The sequence below is a fragment of the Heterodontus francisci genome, chromosome 28, assembly GCF_036365525.1.
Source record: "Heterodontus francisci isolate sHetFra1 chromosome 28, sHetFra1.hap1, whole genome shotgun sequence".
In the NCBI taxonomy this organism is placed as follows: domain Eukaryota; kingdom Metazoa; phylum Chordata; class Chondrichthyes; order Heterodontiformes; family Heterodontidae; genus Heterodontus; species Heterodontus francisci.
This window is the reverse complement of record NC_090398.1, coordinates 159,881-180,119: the sequence shown is the minus strand read 5'-3', so window position 1 is coordinate 180,119 and position 20,239 is coordinate 159,881. Positions and strand designations below refer to the sequence as shown.

Here is a 20,239-nt window from a genome sequence, read left to right as displayed (position 1 = left end):
GTTACTGGACGAATAATCCAAGGTACAGTAGTGTAGGGTGTTATGTTCCTGAACTAATAATCCAGGGTACAGTAGTGTAGGGTGTTATGTTCCTGAACTAATAATCCAGGGTACAGTAGTGTCGGGTGTTATGTTACTGGACTAATAATCCAGGGTACAGTAGTGTAGAGTGTTATGTTACTGGACTAATAATCCAGGGTACAGTAGTGTAGGGTGTTATGTTACTGGACGAATAATCCAGGGTACAGTAGTGTCGGGTGTTATGTTACTGGACGAATAATCCAGGGTACAGTAGTGCAGGGTGTTATGTTAATGGACTAATAATCCAGGGTACAGTAGTGTAGAGTGTTATGTTACTGGACTAATAATCCAGGGTACAGTAGTGTAGGGTGTTATGTTACTGGATGAATAATCCAGGGTACAGTAGTGTCGGGTGTTATGTTACTGGACTAATAATCCAGGGTACAGTAGTGTCGGGTGTTATGTTACTGGACTAATAATCCAGGGTACAGTAGTGTAGGGTGTTATGTTACTGGACGAATAATCCAGGGTACAGTAATGTAGGGTGTTATGTTACTGGACTAATAATCCAGGGTACAGTAGTGTAGGGTGTTATGTTACTGGACGAGTAATCCAGGGTACAGTAGTGTAAGGTGTTATGTTACTGGACTAATAATCCAGGGTACAGTAGTGTAGGGTGTTATGTTACTGGACGAATAATCCAGGGTACAGTAGTGTAGGGTGTTATGTTACTGGACTAATAATCCAGGGTACAGTAGTGTAGGGGTTATGTTACTGGACGAATACTCCAGGGTACAGTAGTTTAGGGTGTTATGTTACTGCACTAATAATCCGGGGTACAGTAGTGTAGGGTTTATGTTACTGGGCTAATAATCCGGGGTACAGTAGTGTAGAGTGTTATGTTACTGGACGAATAATCCAGGGTACAGTAGTGTAGGGTGTTATGTTACTGGACGAATAATCCAGGGTACAGTAGTGTCGGGTGTTATGTTACTGGACTAATAATCCAGGGTACAGTAGTGTAGAGTGTTATGTTACTGGACGAATAATCCAGGGTACAGTAGTGTAGAGTGTTATGTTACTGGACGAATAATCCAAGGTACAGTAGTGTAGGGTGTTATGTTCCTGAACTAATAATCCAGGGTACAGTAGTGTAGGGTGTTATGTTCCTGAACTAATAATCCAGGGTACAGTAGTGTCGGGTGTTATGTTACTGGACTAATAATCCAGGGTACAGTAGTGTAGGGTGTTATGTTACTGGACTAATAATCCAGGGTACAGTAGTGTAGGGTGTTATGTTACTGGACTAATAATCCAGGGTACAGTAGTGTAGGGTGTTATGTTACTGGACTAATAATCCAGGGTACAGTAGTGTAGGGTGTTATGTTACTGGACTAATAATCCAGGGTACAGTAGTGTAGGGTGTTATGTTACTGGACTAATAATCCAGGGTACAGTAGTGTAGGGTGTTATGTTACTGGACTAATAATCCAGGGTACAGTAGTGTAGGGTGTTATGTTACTGGACTAATAATCCAGGGTACAGTAGTGTAGGGTGTTATGTTAATGGAATAATAATCCAGGGTACAGTAGTGTAGGGTGTTATGTTACTGGACTAATAATCCAGGGTACAGTAGTGTAGGGTGTTATGTTACTGGACTAATAATCCAGGGTACAGTCGTGTAGGGTGTTATGTTACTGGACTAATAATCCAGGGTACAGTAGTGTAGGATGTTATGTTAATGGAATAATAATCCAGGGTACAGTAGTGTAGGGTGTTATGTTACTGGACTAATAATCCAGGGTACAGTAGTGTAGGGTGTTATGTTACTGGACTAATAATCCAGGGTACAGTAGTGTTGTGTGTTATGTTATTGGACTAATAATCCAGGGTACAGTAGTGTAGGGTGTTATATTACTGGACTAATAATCCAGGGTACAGTAGTGTAGGATGTTATGTTAATGGAATAATAATCCAGGGTACAGTCGTGTAGGGTGTTATGTTACTGGACTAATAATCCAGGGTACAGTAGTGTTGTGTGTTATGTTATTGGACTAATAATCCAGGGTACAGTAGTGTAGGGTGTTATATTACTGGACTAATAATCCAGGGTACAGTAGTGTAGGGTGTTATGTTATTGGACTAATAATCCAGGGTACAGTAGTGTAGGATGTTATGTTATTGGACTAATAATCCAGGGTACAGTAGTGTAGGGTGTTATGTTACTGGACTAATAATCCAGGGTACAGTAGTGTAGGGTGTTATGTTACTGGACTAATAATCCAGGGTACAGTAGTGGAGGGTGTTATGTTACTGGACTAATAATCCTGGGTACAGTAGTGTAGGGTGTTATGTTACTGGACTAATAATCCAGGGTACAGTAGTGTAGGGTGTTATGTTACTGGACTAATAATCCAGGGTACAGTAGTGTAGGGTGTTATGTTACTGGACTAATAATCCAGGGTACAGTAGTGTAGGGTGTTATGTTACTGGACGAATAATCCAGGGTACAGTAGTGTAGGGTGTTATGTTACTGGACTAATAATCCAGGGTACAGTAGTGTAGGGTGTTATGTTACTGGACTAATAATCCAGGGTACAGTAGTGTAGGGTGTTATGTTGCTGGACTAATAATCCAGGGGACAGTAGTGTGGGGTGTTATGTTACTGGACTAATAATCCAGGGTACAGTAGTGTAGGGTGTTATGTTACTGGACGAATAATCCAGGGTACAGTGCTGTAGGGTGTAATGTTACTGGACTAATAATCCAGGGTACAGTGGTGTAGGGTGTTATGTTACTGGACTAATAATCCAGGGTACAGTAGTGTACGGTGTTATGTTACTGGACTAATAATCCAGGGTACAGTAGTGTAGGGTGTTATGTTAATGGACGAATATTCCAGGGTACAGTAGTGTAGGGTGTTATGTTACTGGACTAATAATCCAGGGTACAGTAGTGTAGGGTGTTATGTTACTGGACTAATAATCAAGGGTACAGTAGTGTAGGGTGTTATGTTACTGGACTAATAATCCAGGGTACAGTAGTGTTGGGTGTTATGTTACTGGACTAATAATCCAGGGTACAGTAGTGCAGGGTGTTATGTTATTGGACTAATAATCCAGGGTACAGTAGTGTTGGGTGTTATGTTACTGGACTAATAATCCAGGGTACAGTAGTGCAGGGTGTTATGTTATTGGACTAATAATCCAGGGTACAGTAGTGTAGGGTGTTATGTTACTGGACTAATAATCCAGGGTACAGTAGTGTAGGGTGTTATGTTATTGGACTAATAATCCAGGGTACAGTAGTGTCGGGTGTTATGTTAATGGACTAATAATCCAGGGTACAGTAGTGCAGGGTGTTATGTTAATGGACTAATAATCCAGGGTACAGTAGTGTAGAGTGTTATGTTACTGGACTAATAATCCAGGGTACAGTAGTGCAGGGTGTTATGTTACTGGACTAATAATCCAGGGTACAGTAGTGTCGGGTGTTATGTTACTGGACGAATAATCCAGGGTACAGTAGTGTGGAGTGTTATGTTACTGGACTAATAATCCAGGGTACAGTAGTGTCAGGTGTTATGTTACTGGACTAATAATCCAGGGTACAGTAGTGCAGGGTGTTATGTTACTGGACGAATAATCCAGGGTACAGTAGTGTAGGGTGTTATGTTACTGGACTAATAATCCAGGGTACAGTAGTGTCAGGTGTTATGTTACTGGACTAATAATGCAGGGTACAGTAGTGCAGGGTGTTATGTTAATGGACTAATAATCCTGGGTACAGTAGTGTAGAGTGTTATGTTACTGGACTAATAATCCAGGGTACAGTAGTGTAGGGTGTTATGTTACTGGACTAATAATCCAGGGTACAGTAGTGTGGGGTGTTATGTTCCTGGACTAATAATCCAGGGTACAGTAGTGTAGAGTGTTATGTGACTGGACTAATAATCCAGGGTACAGTAGTGTAGGGTGTTATGTTACTGGACTAATAATCCAGGGTACAGTAGTGTAGAGTGTTATGTTACTGGACTAATAATCCAGGGTACAGTAGTGTAGGGTGTTATGTTACTGGACTAATAATCCAGGGTACAGCAGTGTAGAGTGTTATGTTACTGGACTAATAATCCAGGGTACAGTAGTGTAGGGTGTTATGTTACTGGACTAATAATCCAGGGTACAGTAGTGTAGAGTGTTATGTTACTGGACTAATAATCCAGGGTACAGTAGTGTAGGGTGTTATGTTACTGGACTAATAATCCAGGGTACAGTAGTGTAGAGTGTTATGTTATTGGACTAATAATCCAGGGTACAGTAGTGTTGGGTGTTATGTTACTGGACTAATAATCCAGGGTACAGTAGTGTCGGGTGTTATGTTACTGGACGAATAATCCAGGGTACAGTAGTGTCAGGTGTTATGTTACTGGACTAATAATCCAGGGTACAGTAGTGCAGGGTGTTATGTTAATGGACTAATAATCCAGGGTACAGTAGTGTAGAGTGTTATGTTACTGGACTAATAATCCAGGGTACAGTAGTGTAGAGTGTTATGTTACTGGACTAATAATCCAGGGTACAATAGTGTGGGGTGTTATGTTACTGGACTAATTATCCAGGGTACAGTAGTGTAGGGTGTTATGTTACTGGACGAATAATCCAGGGTACAGTGGTGTAGGGTGTTATGTTACTGGACTAATAATCCAGGGTACAGTGGTGTAGGGTGTAATGTTACTGGACTAATAATCCAGGGTACAGTAGTGTACGGTGTTATGTTACTGGACTGATAATCCAGGGGACAGTAGTGTAGGGTGTTATGTTACTGGACTAATAATCCGGTGTACAGTAGTGTAGGGTGTTATGTTACTGGACTAATAATCCAGGGTACAGTAGTGTAGGGTGTTATGTTACTGGACTAATAATTCGGGGTACAGTAGTGTAGGGTGTTATGTTACTGGACTAATAATTCGGGGTACAGTAGTGTAGGGTGTTATGTTACTGGACTAATAATCCAGGGTACAGTAGTGTAGGGTGTTATGTTACTGGACTAATAATCCAGGGTACAGTAGTGTAGGGTGTTATGTTTCTGGGCGAATATTCCAGGGTACAGTAGTGTAGGGTGTTATGTTACTGGACTAATAATCCAGGGTACAGTAGTGTAGGGTGTTATGTTACTGGACTAATAATCCAGGGCACAGTAGTGTAGGGTGTTATGTTACTGGACTAATAATCCAGGGTACAGCAGTGTAGAGTGTTATGTTACTGGACTAATAATCCAGGGTACAGTAGTGTAGGGTGTTATGTTACTGGACTAATAATCCAGGGTACAGTAGTGTAGAGTGTTATGTTACTGGACTAATAATCCAGGGTACAGTAGTGTAGGGTGTTATGTTACTGGACTAATAATCCAGGGTACAGTAGTGTAGAGTGTTATGTTATTGGACTAATAATCCAGGGTACAGTAGTGTTGGGTGTTATGTTACTGGACTAATAATCCAGGGTACAGTAGTGTCGGGTGTTATGTTACTGGACGAATAATCCAGGGTACAGTAGTGTCAGGTGTTATGTTACTGGACTAATAATCCAGGGTACAGTAGTGCAGGGTGTTATGTTAATGGACTAATAATCCAGGGTACAGTAGTGTAGAGTGTTATGTTACTGGACTAATAATCCAGGGTACAGTAGTGTAGAGTGTTATGTTACTGGACTAATAATCCAGGGTACAATAGTGTGGGGTGTTATGTTACTGGACTAATTATCCAGGGTACAGTAGTGTAGGGTGTTATGTTACTGGACGAATAATCCAGGGTACAGTGGTGTAGGGTGTTATGTTACTGGACTAATAATCCAGGGTACAGTAGTGTAGGGTGTTATGTTACTGGACTAATAATCCAGGGTACAGCAGTGTAGAGTGTTATGTTACTGGACTAATAATCCAGGGTACAGTAGTGTAGGGTGTAATGTTACTGGACTAATAATCCAGGGTACAGTGGTGTAGGGTGTTATGTTACTGGACTAATAAAACAGGGTACAGTAGTGTAGAGTGTTATGTTACTGGACTAATAATCCAGGGTACAGCAGTGTAGAGTGTTATGTTACTGGACTAATAATCCAGGGTACAGTAGTGTAGAGTGTTATGTTACTGGACTAATAAAACAGGGTACAGTAGTGTAGCGTGTTATGTTACTGGACTAATAATCCAGGGTACAGTAGTGTCGGGTGTTATGTTACTGGACGAATAATCCAGGGTACAGTAGTGTCAGGTGTTATGTTACTGGACTAATAATCCAGGGTACAGTAGTGTAGAGTGTTATGTTAATGGACTAATAATCCAGGGTACAGTAGTGTAGGGTGTTATGTTACTGGACGAATAATCCAGGGTACAGTAGTGTCGGGTGTTATGTTACTGGACTAATAATCCGGGGTACAGTAGTGTAGGGTGTTATGTTACTGCACTAATAATCCAGGGTACAGTAGTGTAGGGTGTTCTGTTACTGCACGAATAATCCAGGGTACAGTAGTGTAGAGTGTTATGTTAATGGACTAATAATCCAGGGTACAGTAGTGTTGGGTGTTATGTTACTGGACGAATAATCCAGGGTACAGTAGTGTCGGGTGTTATGTTACTGGACTAATAATCCAGGGTACAGTAGTGTAGGGTGTTATGTTACTGCACTAATAATCCAGGGTACAGTAGTGTCGGGTGTTATGTTACTGGACTAATAATCCAGGGTACAGTAGTGTAGGGGTTATGTTACTGCACTAATAATCCAGGGTACAGTCGTGTAGGGTGTTATGTTACTGGACTAATAATCCAGGGTACAGTAGTGTAAGGTGTTATGTTACTGGACTAATAATCCAGGGTACAGTAGTGTAGAGTGTTATGTTATTGGACTAATAATCCAGGGTACAGTAGTGTAGAGTGTTATGTTACTGGACTAATAATCCAGGGTACAGTAGTGTAGGGTGTTATGTTACTGGACTAATAATCCAGGGTACAGTAGTGTAGGGTGTTATGTTACTGGACGAATAATCCAGGGTACAGTAGTGTAGAGTGTTATGTTATTGGACTAATAATCCAGGGTACAGTAGTGTAGGCTGTTATGTTACTGGACGAATATTCCAGGGTACAGTAGTGTAGGGTGTTATGTTAATGGACTAATAATCCAGGGTACAGTAATGTAGGGTGTTCTGTTACTGGACTAATAATCCAGGGTACAGTAGTGTAAGGTGTTATGTTACTGGACTAATAATCCAGGGTACAGTAGTGTAGAGTGTTATGTTACTGGACTAATAATCCAGGGTACAGTAGTGTAAGGTGTTATGTTACTGGACTAATAATCCAGGGTACAGTAGTGTAGAGTGTTATGTTATTGGACTAATAATCCAGGGTGCAGTAGTGTAGAGTGTTATGTTACTGGACTAATAATCCAGGGTACAGTAGTGTAGGGTGTTATGTTACTGGACGAATAATCCAGGGTACAGTAGTGTCGGGTGTTATGTTACTGGACTAATAATCCAGGGTACAGTAGTGTAGGGTGTTATGTTACTGCACTAATAATCCAGGGTACAGTAGTGTCGGGTGTTATGTTACTGGACTAATAATCCAGGGTACAGTAGTGTAGGGGTTATGTGACTGCACTAATAATCCAGGGTACAGTCGTGTAGGGTGTTATGTTACTGGACTAATAATCCAGGGTACAGGAGTGTAGGGTGTTATGTCACTGGACTAATAATCCAGGGTACAGTAGTGTAAGGTGTTATGTTACTGGACTAATAATCCAGGGTACAGTCGTGTAGGGTGTTATGTTACTGGACTAATAATCCAGGGTACAGGAGTGTAGGGTGTTATTTTACTGGACTAATAATCCAGGGTACAGTAGTGTAAGGTGTTATGTTACTGGACTAATAATCCAGGGTACAGTAGTGTAAGGTGTTATGTTATTGGACTAATAATCCAGGGTACAGTAGTGTAGGGTGTTATGTTACTGGACTAATAATCCAGGGTACAGTAGTGTAGGGTGTTACGTCACTGGACTAATAATCCAGGGTACAGTAGTGTAGGGTGTTATGTTACTGGACGAATAATCCAGGGTACAGTAGTGTAGAGTGTTATGTTACTGGACGAATAATCCAGGGTACAGTAGTGTAGGGTGTTATGTTCCTGAACTAATAATCCAGGGTACAGTAGTGTAGAGTGTTATGTTACTGGACTAATAATCCAGGGTACAGTAGTGTAGGGTGTTATGTTACTGGACGAATAATCCACGGTACAGTAGTGTCGGGTGTTATGTTACTGGACGAATAATCCAGGGTACAGTAGTGCAGGGTGTTATGTTAATGGACTAATAATCCAGGGTACAGTAGTGTAGAGTGTTATGTTACTGGACTAATAATCCAGGGTACAGTAGTGTAGGGTGTTATGTTACTGGATGAATAATCCAGGGTACAGTAGTGTCGGGTGTTATGTTACTGGACTAATAATCCAGGGTACAGTAGTGTCGGGTGTTATGTTACTGGACTAATAATCCAGGGTACAGTAGTGTAGGGGTTATGTTACTGGACTAATAATCCAGGGTACATTCGTGTAGGGTGTTATGTTACTGGACTAATAATCCAGGGTACAGGAGTGTAGGGTGTTATGTCACTGGACTAATAATCCAGGGTACAGTAGTGTAAGGTGTTATGTTACTGGACTAATAATCCAGGGTACAGTAGTGTAGGGTATTACGTCACTGGACTAATAATCCAGGGTACAGTAGTGTAGGGTGTTATGTTACTGGACTAATAATCCAGGGTACAGTAGTGTAAAGTGTTATGTTACTGGACTAATTATCCAGGGTACAGTAGGGTAGGGTGTTATGTTACTGGACTAATAATCCAGGGTACAGTAGTGTAGGGTGTTACGTCACTGGACTAATAATCCACGTTACAGTAGTGTAGGGTGTTATGTTACTGGACTAATAATCCAGGGTACAGTAGTGTAAGGTGTTATTTTACTGGACTAATAATCCAGGGTACAGTAGTGTAGGGTGTTATGTTACTGGACTAATAATCCAGGGTATAGTAGTGTAGGGTGTTACATCACTGGAAAAATAATCCAGGGTACAGTAGTGTAGGGTGTTATGTTACTGGACTAATAATCCAGGGTACAGTAGTGTAGGGTGTTATGTTACTGGACTAATAATCCAGGGTATAGTAGTGTAGGGTGTTACATCACTGGACAAATAATCCAGGGTACAGTAGTGTAGGGTGTTATGTTACTGGACTAATAATCCAGGGTACAGTAGTGTAGGATGTTATGTTACTGGACTAATAATCCAGGGTACAGTAGTGTAGGGTGTTATGTTACTGGACTAATAATCCAGGGTACAGTAGTGTAGGGTGTTATGTTACTGGACTAATAATCCAGGGTACAGTAGTGTAGGGTGTTATGTTACTGGACTAATAATCCAGGGTACAGTAGTGTAGGGTGTTATTTCACTGGACTAATAATCCAGGGTACAGTAGTGTAGGGTGTTATGTTACTGGACTAATAATCAAGGGTACAGTAGTGTAGGGTGTTATGTTACTGGACTAATAATCCAGGGTACAGTAGTGTAGGGTGTTATGTTACTGGACGAATAATCCAGGGTACAGTAATGTAGGGTGTAATGTTACTGGACTAATAATCCAGGGTACAGTAGTGTAGGGTGTTATGTTACTGGACGAATAATCCAGGGTACAGTAATGTAGGGTGTTATGTTACTGGACTAATAATCCAGGGTACAGTAGTGTAGGGTGTTATGTTACTGGACTAATAATCCAGGGTACAGTAGTGTAGGGTGTTATGTTACTGGACTAATAATCCAGAGTACAGTAGTGTAGGGTGTTATGTTACTGGACTAATAATCCAGGGTACAGTAGTGTAGGGTGTTATGTTACTGGACTAATAATCCAGGGTACAGTAGTGTAGGGTGTTATGTTACTGGACTAATAATCCAGGGTACAGTAGTGTAGGGTGTTATGTTACTGGACGAATAATCCAGGGTACAGTAGTGTAGGGTGTTATGTTACTGGACTAATAATCCAGGGTACAGTAGTGTAGGGTGTTATGTTACTGGACTAATAATCCAGGGTACAGTAGTGTATGGTGTTATTTCACTGGACTAATAATCCAGGGTACAGTAGTGTAGGGTGTTATGTTACTGGACTAATAATCCAGGGTACAGTAGTGTAGGGTGTTATGTTACTGGACTAATAATCCAGGGTACAGTAGTGTAGGGTGTTATGTTACTGGACTAATAATCCAGGGTACAGTAGTGTAGGGTGTTATTTCACTGGACTAATAATCCAGGGTACAGTAGTGTAGGGTGTTATGTTACTGGACTAATAATCCAGGGTACAGTAGTGTAGGGTGTTATGTTACTGCACTAATAATCCAGGGTACAGTAGTGTCGGGTGTTATGTTACTGGACTAATAATCCAGGGTACAGTAGTGTAGGGGTTATGTTACTGCACTAATAATCCAGGGTACAGTCGTGTAGGGTGTTATGTTACTGGACTAATAATCCAGGGTACAGTAGTGTAAGGTGTTATGTTACTGGACTAATAATCCAGGGTACAGTAGTGTAGAGTGTTATGTTATTGGACTAATAATCCAGGGTACAGTAGTGTAGAGTGTTATGTTACTGGACTAATAATCCAGGGTACAGTAGTGTAGGGTGTTATGTTACTGGACTAATAATCCAGGGTACAGTAGTGTAGGGTGTTATGTTACTGGACGAATAATCCAGGGTACAGTAGTGTAGAGTGTTATGTTATTGGACTAATAATCCAGGGTACAGTAGTGTAGGCTGTTATGTTACTGGACGAATATTCCAGGGTACAGTAGTGTAGGGTGTTATGTTAATGGACTAATAATCCAGGGTACAGTAATGTAGGGTGTTCTGTTACTGGACTAATAATCCAGGGTACAGTAGTGTAAGGTGTTATGTTACTGGACTAATAATCCAGGGTACAGTAGTGTAGAGTGTTATGTTACTGGACTAATAATCCAGGGTACAGTAGTGTAAGGTGTTATGTTACTGGACTAATAATCCAGGGTACAGTAGTGTAGAGTGTTATGTTATTGGACTAATAATCCAGGGTGCAGTAGTGTAGAGTGTTATGTTACTGGACTAATAATCCAGGGTACAGTAGTGTAGGGTGTTATGTTACTGGACGAATAATCCAGGGTACAGTAGTGTCGGGTGTTATGTTACTGGACTAATAATCCAGGGTACAGTAGTGTAGGGTGTTATGTTACTGCACTAATAATCCAGGGTACAGTAGTGTCGGGTGTTATGTTACTGGACTAATAATCCAGGGTACAGTAGTGTAGGGGTTATGTGACTGCACTAATAATCCAGGGTACAGTCGTGTAGGGTGTTATGTTACTGGACTAATAATCCAGGGTACAGGAGTGTAGGGTGTTATGTCACTGGACTAATAATCCAGGGTACAGTAGTGTAAGGTGTTATGTTACTGGACTAATAATCCAGGGTACAGTCGTGTAGGGTGTTATGTTACTGGACTAATAATCCAGGGTACAGGAGTGTAGGGTGTTATGTCACTGGACTAATAATCCAGGGTACAGTAGTGTAAGGTGTTATGTTACTGGACTAATAATCCAGGGTACAGTAGTGTAAGGTGTTATGTTATTGGACTAATAATCCAGGGTACAGTAGTGTAGGGTGTTATGTTACTGGACTAATAATCCAGGGTACAGTAGTGTAGGGTGTTACGTCACTGGACTAATAATCCAGGGTACAGTAGTGTAGGGTGTTATGTTACTGGACGAATAATCCAGGGTACAGTAGTGTAGAGTGTTATGTTACTGGACGAATAATCCAGGGTACAGTAGTGTAGGGTGTTATGTTCCTGAACTAATAATCCAGGGTACAGTAGTGTAGAGTGTTATGTTACTGGACTAATAATCCAGGGTACAGTAGTGTAGGGTGTTATGTTACTGGACGAATAATCCACGGTACAGTAGTGTCGGGTGTTATGTTACTGGACGAATAATCCAGGGTACAGTAGTGCAGGGTGTTATGTTAATGGACTAATAATCCAGGGTACAGTAGTGTAGAGTGTTATGTTACTGGACTAATAATCCAGGGTACAGTAGTGTAGGGTGTTATGTTACTGGATGAATAATCCAGGGTACAGTAGTGTCGGGTGTTATGTTACTGGACTAATAATCCAGGGTACAGTAGTGTCGGGTGTTATGTTACTGGACTAATAATCCAGGGTACAGTAGTGTAGGGGTTATGTTACTGGACTAATAATCCAGGGTACAGTCGTGTAGGGTGTTATGTTACTGGACTAATAATCCAGGGTACAGGAGTGTAGGGTGTTATGTCACTGGACTAATAATCCAGGGTACAGTAGTGTAAGGTGTTATGTTACTGGACTAATAATCCAGGGTACAGTAGTGTAGGGTATTACGTCACTGGACTAATAATCCAGGGTACAGTAGTGTAGGGTGTTATGTTACTGGACTAATAATCCAGGGTACAGTAGTGTAAAGTGTTATGTTACTGGACTAATTATCCAGGGTACAGTAGGGTAGGGTGTTATGTTACTGGACTAATAATCCAGGGTACAGTAGTGTAGGGTGTTACGTCACTGGACTAATAATCCACGTTACAGTAGTGTAGGGTGTTATGTTACTGGACTAATAATCCAGGGTACAGTAGTGTAAGGTGTTATTTTACTGGACTAATAATCCAGGGTACAGTAGTGTAGGGTGTTATGTTACTGGACTAATAATCCAGGGTATAGTAGTGTAGGGTGTTACATCACTGGACAAATAATCCAGGGTACAGTAGTGTAGGGTGTTATGTTACTGGACTAATAATCCAGGGTACAGTAGTGTAGGGTGTTATGTTACTGGACTAATAATCCAGGGTATAGTAGTGTAGGGTGTTACATCACTGGACAAATAATCCAGGGTACAGTAGTGTAGGGTGTTATGTTACTGGACTAATAATCCAGGGTACAGTAGTGTAGGATGTTATGTTACTGGACTAATAATCCAGGGTACAGTAGTGTAGGGTGTTATGTTACTGGACTAATAATCCAGGGTACAGTAGTGTAGGGTGTTATGTTACTGGACTAATAATCCAGGGTACAGTAGTGTAGGGTGTTATGTTACTGGACTAATAATCCAGGGTACAGTAGTGTAGGGTGTTATTTCACTGGACTAATAATCCAGGGTACAGTAGTGTAGGGTGTTATGTTACTGGACTAATAATCAAGGGTACAGTAGTGTAGGGTGTTATGTTACTGGACTAATAATCCAGGGTACAGTAGTGTAGGGTGTTATGTTACTGGACGAATAATCCAGGGTACAGTAATGTAGGGTGTAATGTTACTGGACTAATAATCCAGGGTACAGTAGTGTAGGGTGTTATGTTACTGGACGAATAATCCAGGGTACAGTAATGTAGGGTGTTATGTTACTGGACTAATAATCCAGGGTACAGTAGTGTAGGGTGTTATGTTACTGGACTAATAATCCAGGGTACAGTAGTGTAGGGTGTTATGTTACTGGACTAATAATCCAGGGTACAGTAGTGTAGGGTGTTATGTTACTGGACTAATAATCCAGGGTACAGTAGTGTAGGGTGTTATGTTACTGGACTAATAATCCAGGGTACAGTAGTGTAGGGTGTTATTTCACTGGACTAATAATCCAGGGTACAGTAGTGTAGGGTGTTATGTTACTGGACTAATAATCCAGGGTACAGTAGTGTAGGGTGTTATGTTACTGCACTAATAATCCAGGGTACAGTAGTGTCGGGTGTTATGTTACTGGACTAATAATCCAGGGTACAGTAGTGTAGGGGTTATGTTACTGCACTAATAATCCAGGGTACAGTCGTGTAGGGTGTTATGTTACTGGACTAATAATCCAGGGTACAGTAGTGTAAGGTGTTATGTTACTGGACTAATAATCCAGGGTACAGTAGTGTAGAGTGTTATGTTATTGGACTAATAATCCAGGGTACAGTAGTGTAGAGTGTTATGTTACTGGACTAATAATCCAGGGTACAGTAGTGTAGGGTGTTATGTTACTGGACTAATAATCCAGGGTACAGTAGTGTAGGGTGTTATGTTACTGGACGAATAATCCAGGGTACAGTAGTGTAGAGTGTTATGTTATTGGACTAATAATCCAGGGTACAGTAGTGTAGGCTGTTATGTTACTGGACGAATATTCCAGGGTACAGTAGTGTAGGGTGTTATGTTAATGGACTAATAATCCAGGGTACAGTAATGTAGGGTGTTCTGTTACTGGACTAATAATCCAGGGTACAGTAGTGTAAGGTGTTATGTTACTGGACTAATAATCCAGGGTACAGTAGTGTAGAGTGTTATGTTACTGGACTAATAATCCAGGGTACAGTAGTGTAAGGTGTTATGTTACTGGACTAATAATCCAGGGTACAGTAGTGTAGAGTGTTATGTTATTGGACTAATAATCCAGGGTGCAGTAGTGTAGAGTGTTATGTTACTGGACTAATAATCCAGGGTACAGTAGTGTAGGGTGTTATGTTACTGGACGAATAATCCAGGGTACAGTAGTGTCGGGTGTTATGTTACTGGACTAATAATCCAGGGTACAGTAGTGTAGGGTGTTATGTTACTGCACTAATAATCCAGGGTACAGTAGTGTCGGGTGTTATGTTACTGGACTAATAATCCAGGGTACAGTAGTGTAGGGGTTATGTGACTGCACTAATAATCCAGGGTACAGTCGTGTAGGGTGTTATGTTACTGGACTAATAATCCAGGGTACAGGAGTGTAGGGTGTTATGTCACTGGACTAATAATCCAGGGTACAGTAGTGTAAGGTGTTATGTTACTGGACTAATAATCCAGGGTACAGTCGTGTAGGGTGTTATGTTACTGGACTAATAATCCAGGGTACAGGAGTGTAGGGTGTTATGTCACTGGACTAATAATCCAGGGTACAGTAGTGTAAGGTGTTATGTTACTGGACTAATAATCCAGGGTACAGTAGTGTAAGGTGTTATGTTATTGGACTAATAATCCAGGGTACAGTAGTGTAGGGTGTTATGTTACTGGACTAATAATCCAGGGTACAGTAGTGTAGGGTGTTACGTCACTGGACTAATAATCCAGGGTACAGTAGTGTAGGGTGTTATGTTACTGGACGAATAATCCAGGGTACAGTAGTGTAGAGTGTTATGTTACTGGACGAATAATCCAGGGTACAGTAGTGTAGGGTGTTATGTTCCTGAACTAATAATCCAGGGTACAGTAGTGTAGAGTGTTATGTTACTGGACTAATAATCCAGGGTACAGTAGTGTAGGGTGTTATGTTACTGGACGAATAATCCACGGTACAGTAGTGTCGGGTGTTATGTTACTGGACGAATAATCCAGGGTACAGTAGTGCAGGGTGTTATGTTAATGGACTAATAATCCAGGGTACAGTAGTGTAGAGTGTTATGTTACTGGACTAATAATCCAGGGTACAGTAGTGTAGGGTGTTATGTTACTGGATGAATAATCCAGGGTACAGTAGTGTCGGGTGTTATGTTACTGGACTAATAATCCAGGGTACAGTAGTGTCGGGTGTTATGTTACTGGACTAATAATCCAGGGTACAGTAGTGTAGGGGTTATGTTACTGGACTAATAATCCAGGGTACAGTCGTGTAGGGTGTTATGTTACTGGACTAATAATCCAGGGTACAGGAGTGTAGGGTGTTATGTCACTGGACTAATAATCCAGGGTACAGTAGTGTAAGGTGTTATGTTACTGGACTAATAATCCAGGGTACAGTAGTGTAGGGTATTACGTCACTGGACTAATAATCCAGGGTACAGTAGTGTAGGGTGTTATGTTACTGGACTAATAATCCAGGGTACAGTAGTGTAAAGTGTTATGTTACTGGACTAATTATCCAGGGTACAGTAGGGTAGGGTGTTATGTTACTGGACTAATAATCCAGGGTACAGTAGTGTAGGGTGTTACGTCACTGGACTAATAATCCACGTTACAGTAGTGTAGGGTGTTATGTTACTGGACTAATAATCCAGGGTACAGTAGTGTAAGGTGTTATTTTACTGGACTAATAATCCAGGGTACAGTAGTGTAGGGTGTTATGTTACTGGACTAATAATCCAGGGTATAGTAGTGTAGGGTGTTACATCACTGGACAAATAATCCAGGGTACAGTAGTGTAGGGTGTTATGTTACTGGACTAATAATCCAGGGTACAGTAGTGTAGGGTGTTATGTTACTGGACTAATAATCCAGGGTATAGTAGTGTAGGGTGTTACATCACTGGACAAATAATCCAGGGTACAGTAGTGTAGGGTGTTATGTTACTGGACTAATAATCCAGGGTACAGTAGTGTAGGATGTTATGTTACTGGACTAATAATCCAGGGTACAGTAGTGTAGGGTGTTATGTTACTGGACTAATAATCCAGGGTACAGTAGTGTAGGGTGTTATGTTACTGGACTAATAATCCAGGGTACAGTAGTGTAGGGTGTTATGTTACTGGACTAATAATCCAGGGTACAGTAGTGTAGGGTGTTATTTCACTGGACTAATAATCCAGGGTACAGTAGTGTAGGGTGTTATGTTACTGGACTAATAATCAAGGGTACAGTAGTGTAGGGTGTTATGTTACTGGACTAATAATCCAGGGTACAGTAGTGTAGGGTGTTATGTTACTGGACGAATAATCCAGGGTACAGTAATGTAGGGTGTAATGTTACTGGACTAATAATCCAGGGTACAGTAGTGTAGGGTGTTATGTTACTGGACGAATAATCCAGGGTACAGTAATGTAGGGTGTTATGTTACTGGACTAATAATCCAGGGTACAGTAGTGTAGGGTGTTATGTTACTGGACTAATAATCCAGGGTACAGTAGTGTAGGGTGTTATGTTACTGGACTAATAATCCAGAGTACAGTAGTGTAGGGTGTTATGTTACTGGACTAATAATCCAGGGTACAGTAGTGTAGGGTGTTATGTTACTGGACTAATAATCCAGGGTACAGTAGTGTAGGGTGTTATGTTACTGGACTAATAATCCAGGGTACAGTAGTGTAGGGTGTTATGTTACTGGACTAATAATCCAGGGTACAGTAGTGTATGGTGTTATTTCACTGGACTAATAATCCAGGGTACAGTAGTGTAGGGTGTTATGTTACTGGACTAATAATCCAGGGTACAGTAGTGTAGGGTGTTATGTTACTGGACTAATAATCCAGGGTACAGTAGTGTAGGGTGTTATTTCACTGGACTAATAATCCAGGGTACAGTAGTGTAGGGTGTTATGTTACTGGACTAATAATCCAGGGTACAGTAGTGTAGGGTGTTATGTTACTGGACTAATAATCCAGGGTACAGTAGTGTAGGGTGTTATGTTACTGGACTAATAATCCAGGGTACAGTAGTGTAGGGTGTTATGTTACTGGACGAATAATCCAGGGTACAGTAATGTAGGGTGTTATGTTACTGGACTAATAATCCAGGGTACAGTAGTGTAGGGTGTTATGTTACTGGACGAATAATCCAGGGTACAGTAATGTAGGGTGTTATGTTACTGGACTAATAATCCAGGGTACAGTAGTGTAGGGTGTTATGTTACTGGACGAGTAATCCAGGGTACAGTAGTGTAAGGTGTTATGTTACTGGACTAATAATCCAGGGTACAGTAGTGTAGGGTGTTATGTTACTGGACGAATAATCCAGGGTACAGTAGTGTAGGGTGTTATGTTACTGGACTAATAATCCAGGGTACAGTAGTGTAGGGGTTATGTTACTGGACGAATAATCCAGGGTACAGTAGTTTAGGGTGTTATGTTACTGGACTAATAATCCGGGGTACAGTAGTGTAGGGTTTATGTTACTGGACTAATAATCCGGGGTACAGTAGTGTAGAGTGTTATGTTAATGGACGAATAATCCAGGGTACAGTAGTGTAGGGTGTTATGTTACTGGACGAATAATCCAGGGTACAGTAGTGTCGGGTGTTATGTTACTGGACTAATAATCCAGGGTACAGTAGTGTAGAGTGTTATGTTACTGGACGAATAATCCAGGGTACAGTAGTGTAGAGTGTTATGTTACTGGACGAATAATCCAAGGTACAGTAGTGTAGGGTGTTATGTTCCTGAACTAATAATCCAGGGTACAGTAGTGTAGGGTGTTATGTTCCTGAACTAATAATCCAGGGTACAGTAGTGTCGGGTGTTATGTTACTGGACTAATAATCCAGGGTACAGTAGTGTAGAGTGTTATGTTACTGGACTAATAATCCAGGGTACAGTAGTGTAGGGTGTTATGTTACTGGACGAATAATCCAGGGTACAGTAGTGTCGGGTGTTATGTTACTGGACGAATAATCCAGGGTACAGTAGTGCAGGGTGTTATGTTAATGGACTAATAATCCAGGGTACAGTAGTGTAGAGTGTTATGTTACTGGACTAATAATCCAGGGTACAGTAGTGTAGGGTGTTATGTTACTGGATGAATAATCCAGGGTACAGTAGTGTCGGGTGTTATGTTACTGGACTAATAATCCAGGGTACAGTAGTGTCGGGTGTTATGTTACTGGACTAATAATCCAGGGTACAGTAGTGTAGGGTGTTATGTTACTGGACGAATAATCCAGGGTACAGTAATGTAGGGTGTTATGTTACTGGACTAATAATCCAGGGTACAGTAGTGTAGGGTGTTATGTTACTGGACGAGTAATCCAGGGTACAGTAGTGTAAGGTGTTATGTTACTGGACTAATAATCCAGGGTACAGTAGTGTAGGGTGTTATGTTACTGGACGAATAATCCAGGGTACAGTAGTGTAGGGTGTTATGTTACTGGACTAATAATCCAGGGTACAGTAGTGTAGGGGTTATGTTACTGGACGAATACTCCAGGGTACAGTAGTTTAGGGTGTTATGTTACTGCACTAATAATCCGGGGTACAGTAGTGTAGGGTTTATGTTACTGGGCTAATAATCCGGGGTACAGTAGTGTAGAGTGTTATGTTACTGGACGAATAATCCAGGGTACAGTAGTGTAGGGTGTTATGTTACTGGACGAATAATCCAGGGTACAGTAGTGTCGGGTGTTATGTTACTGGACTAATAATCCAGGGTACAGTAGTGTAGAGTGTTATGTTACTGGACGAATAATCCAGGGTACAGTAGTGTAGAGTGTTATGTTACTGGACGAATAATCCAAGGTACAGTAGTGTAGGGTGTTATGTTCCTGAACTAATAATCCAGGGTACAGTAGTGTAGGGTGTTATGTTCCTGAACTAATAATCCAGGGTACAGTAGTGTCGGGTGTTATGTTACTGGACTAATAATCCAGGGTACAGTAGTGTAGAGTGTTATGTTACTGGACTAATAATCCAGGGTACAGTAGTGTAGGGTGTTATGTTACTGGACGAATAATCCAGGGTACAGTAGTGTCGGGTGTTATGTTACTGGACGAATAATCCAGGGTACAGTAGTGCAGGGTGTTATGTTAATGGACTAATAATCCAGGGTACAGTAGTGTAGAGTGTTATGTTACTGGACTAATAATCCAGGGTACAGTAGTGTAGGGTGTTATGTTACTGGATGAATAATCCAGGGTACAGTAGTGTCGGGTGTTATGTTACTGGACTAATAATCCAGGGTACAGTAGTGTCGGGTGTTATGTTACTGGACTAATAATCCAGGGTACAGTAGTGTAGGGTGTTATGTTACTGGACGAATAATCCAGGGTACAGTAATGTAGGGTGTTATGTTACTGGACTAATAATCCAGGGTACAGTAGTGTAGGGTGTTATGTTACTGGACGAGTAATCCAGGGTACAGTAGTGTAAGGTGTTATGTTACTGGACTAATAATCCAGGGTACAGTAGTGTAGGGTGTTATGTTACTGGACGAATAATCCAGGGTACAGTAGTGTAGGGTGTTATGTTACTGGACTAATAATCCAGGGTACAGTAGTGTAGGGGTTATGTTACTGGACGAATACTCCAGGGTACAGTAGTTTAGGGTGTTATGTTACTGCACTAATAATCCGGGGTACAGTAGTGTAGGGTTTATGTTACTGGGCTAATAATCCGGGGTACAGTAGTATAGAGTGTTATGTTACTGGACGAATAATCCAGGGTACAGTAGTGTAGGGTGTTATGTTACTGGACGAATAA

The 20,239-nt window shown here is 41.1% G+C and overlaps 1 protein-coding gene across 1 annotated transcript in view; it reads left to right on the top strand.

Annotated features, from left to right (window-relative positions):
• Nucleotides 1–20,239, top strand: part of LOC137385182 (membrane-spanning 4-domains subfamily A member 18-like) — a 173,741-nt gene that overhangs the window by 37,422 nt on the left and 116,080 nt on the right. The window lies entirely within an intron of this gene.